Below are 3,726 nucleotides of genomic sequence, written 5' to 3'. Positions count from 1 at the left end.
TTTCCCTACAAAGAACTCAAACAAATATACAAGAAAAAAACAAACAACCCCATCAAAAAGTGGGCAAAGGATATGAACAGACATTTCTCAAAAGAAGACATTCATACAGCCAACAGACACATGAAAAAATGCTCATCATCACTCACCATCAGAGAATGCAAATCAAAACCACAATGAGATACCATCTCACACCAGTTAGAATGGCAATCATTAAAAAATCAGGAAACAACAGGTGCTGGAGAGGATGTGGAGAAACAGGAACACTTTTACACTGCTGGTGGGACTATAAACTAGTTCAACCATTGTGGAAAACAGTGTGGCGATTCCTGAAGGATCTAGAACTAGAAATGCCATTTGACCCAGCCATCCCATTACTGGGGATATACCCAAAGGATTATAAATCATGCTGCTATAGAGACACATGCACATATGTTTATTGCAGTACTATTCACAATAGCAAAAACTTGGAACCAACCCAAATGTCCATCAGTGATGGACTGGATTAAGAAAATGTGGCACATATATACCATGGAATACTATGCAGCCATAAAAAAGGATGAGTTTGTGTCCTTTGTAGGGACATGGATGCAGCTGGAAACCATCATTTCAGCAAACTATCACAAGAACAGAAAACCAAACACCGCATGTTCTCACTCATAGGTGAGTGAACACCTATGAGTGAACACCAAGTGAACAATGAGATCACTTGGACACAGGAAGGGGGACATCACACACTGGGGCCTATTGTGGGGTGGCGGGAGGGGGGAAGAATAACATTAGAAGACATATGTAATGTAAATTACGAGTTAATGGGTGCAGCACACCAACATGGCACATGCATACATATGTAACAAACCTAAACGTTGGGCACATGTACCCTAGAACTTAAAGTATAATAATAAAAATAAAATAAAATAAAATAAAATAAAATACTCCAACTCAGTCATGAAAGAAAAGAAGGAGGGGGGGATTAGAAACTACTTTACATCCAACAAACAAACAATAAATAATTCTGAAGTATGCACACAAAGCTTACAACATATTACATGTTATAATCAGGGTGGTTACAAAGAGCCTAGGAGACATGGAAGCAGGTAAATTCGCCTGGGTAAGTTAATGAAAGTTTAATATTTGAACTCAGTCATGAAAGATAAGTAACTTCCTAAATGAAGAATATAAGGTGGAGAAAGCAAAACAGAGGGACTACTTACAGATGCACTAAAGTCCATGACATTTTCAGAGAAGTAAGAGAAGTCTGGACCAAAGAGAAGTGGCAGGAAGGGGTGAGGAAGATGAAGTGGAAGAAGATGGAAAAGGAAATGTGGGGTGGGGCTAAAACATGAATGAATTTGGACACTATCCTTCATAAATGGTGATCATAAATTTATAGGCAAAAAACTGTCATAACCAAGTATAGTTTAACTGTAATTCAAGAAGGAGATAGTAAGGGTTTTAACTAGGATCTTGAACAGTGGGAGTAGAGAAGAAAAGAGACAGTTTAAAAGCAAAAGGGGTTAAAACTTAATAACCAATTATATGCAAATGTGATAACTAATTATATGTGGATAATGAAGGAAATAAAGTTATGAAAGATTCCCATGTTTCTAGGTTTGGCAACTGGCTAAATGATGCTATAAATTTAGACAGAAATTCAGGCAAAGTTGGAAAAACTTCAACACGGCATTGTCTATTCTAGAAAACTTTGGAATTGTAGGTGGATCCAGTATCACTATGAGAATAGTTACTTTCACAAAATGAGTGTGTAAAACCTGTCCCAGAGTATGGCTACCTTGGCAAATGTATATATTCATCCTCAGGGTAAAAAGTGCTGTTTATTTATTGTAATAAAAGAAATTCATGCTTATTTTAAGTATTTGGTAGAAAAAAAATCTTTGTAAATCTTTGATGTTTTCTTGCAATTCTTTTGATTGTGATCGATGATTTAATTATCTATAAAGATACTCTTATAGTCTGGTTTGGTGTTTTATATTTGCTTGTTTGTTTAAGACAGGGTCTCGCCCAGTTGCTCAGGCTGCAGTGCTGTGGCACGACCATGGCTCACTGCAGCCTTGACCTCCCAGGCTCAAGTGACCCTCCCGTCTCAGACTTCTGAGTAGCTGGGAGTACAGTGCATGCCAACAAGCCCAACTAATTTTTTTATTTTTGTTCTTTGTAGAGACTGGGTCTTGGTGCGTTGCCAGGGCTAGTCTCAAACTCCTGGGATAAAGCAATCCTCCTGCCCTGGCCTCCCAAAGCACTGGATTACAAGTGTAAGCTACTGCATCTGCCTCCTGCTTTGTTTTTTGCTTAACATTATGACATAGCCCTTTAAAAGAATATCTTAAACAAAATCATTATGTAGAATGAAGGTAAAATAAGAATGGGTAACTGCCATTTGGAAAGCCCAGCCATAAAAGACTATGAATTAGAAAGCCTAAGGTCATAGTATTGTCACTGACCATGTTAGTAAACTTTATTTTTTTTATTTTTGAGACGGAGTCTCATTCTGTTGCCCAGGCTGGAGTGCAGTGGCATGATCTTGGCTCACTGCAGCCTCTGCCTCCCGGATTCAAGTGATTCTCCTGCCTCAGCGTCCTGAGTAACTGGGACTACAGGCACATGCCACCCCACCCAGTTAATTTTTGTATTTTTTAGTAGAGATGGGGTTTTGCCATGTTGGCCAGGCTGATCTTGAACTCCTGTTCTCAAGTGATCCACCCACCTCAGCATCCAAAGTGCTGGGGTTATAGGCATGAGCCACTGCGCTTGGTTAGTAAACTTTAATTAGTCTTTAACAGGAAAAAAAAAAAATGAGATTTATTTATTAGTTTCTGTGGACAAGGTAGTAAATACACAGAAGAAACCAAGACAGCTGAATTAAGCATGTTGCACAAGAGCATACAGCTAAATTACCAGGGGAGTTAGGACTCCAATCTCAAACTACTGACATTTCTGATTTTCTTTCCAATATACTATACTGCCTCTCTCCAATTACAAGCCATGTAGTATGATAAGTTTTCTGAACCAGACCAGGGCATTCATCTGGAATGCTAGGAAATTATTTAGGGCAGTGGGTCTCAATTCTAGTGGTGGTGAACAAGAACCAGGCATAGTGTTCCTTTACAGTTCTAACATTCTGTGACTCTGCAATCTTCAGAAAGGTTATTGAATTTTTCTTTTTCTTTTAAATGGACTTCACACAAGAAAGAATTTGGGGCAAGTCCCTAGAGTAAGTGAAAGCAAGTTTATTAGGGAAGTAAAGGAATAAAACAATGGCAATTCCACGGGCACAGTGGACAATTTTTGTCTTCTTGCAGCTCCCAATCCTATCAGTTTCCTTCACAAATTTCGGCGTATATTACTCAATACACATTGGTCTACAGTTTCTTCTCAGAGGCTTGCACACAATTCCTATGATAATTAGGAAAGAATGTATGTATATAGTCCATAAGCAAAAGCCGTACCTTTTTGTCATTTGTAATTATGTTTCTCAATGGTAATTATTAATTTCTCATTACATTACTTATTTCATTTCTAGCTTCTTTAAAAATTATTTATGTTGGCTGCTGTATTTGCTACAGAGCCCTGTAACTGCTGAAATCTAACCTGCCAATGCATTCTGGACAGTCCTGTTGGCCCATAATTTTTCATTTTTTAGGCTTCTTGACTGTCTAATGCTTTAACACTTATAATAATTGTAGCTACCAATGATTGGGGACTTATGTA

This window comes from Rhinopithecus bieti, unplaced genomic scaffold (assembly GCF_001698545.2).
Source record: "Rhinopithecus bieti isolate Rb0 unplaced genomic scaffold, ASM169854v2 scaffold_38878, whole genome shotgun sequence".
In the NCBI taxonomy this organism is placed as follows: Eukaryota; Metazoa; Chordata; class Mammalia; order Primates; family Cercopithecidae; genus Rhinopithecus; species Rhinopithecus bieti.
Note: the sequence above shows the minus strand (reverse complement) of the source record.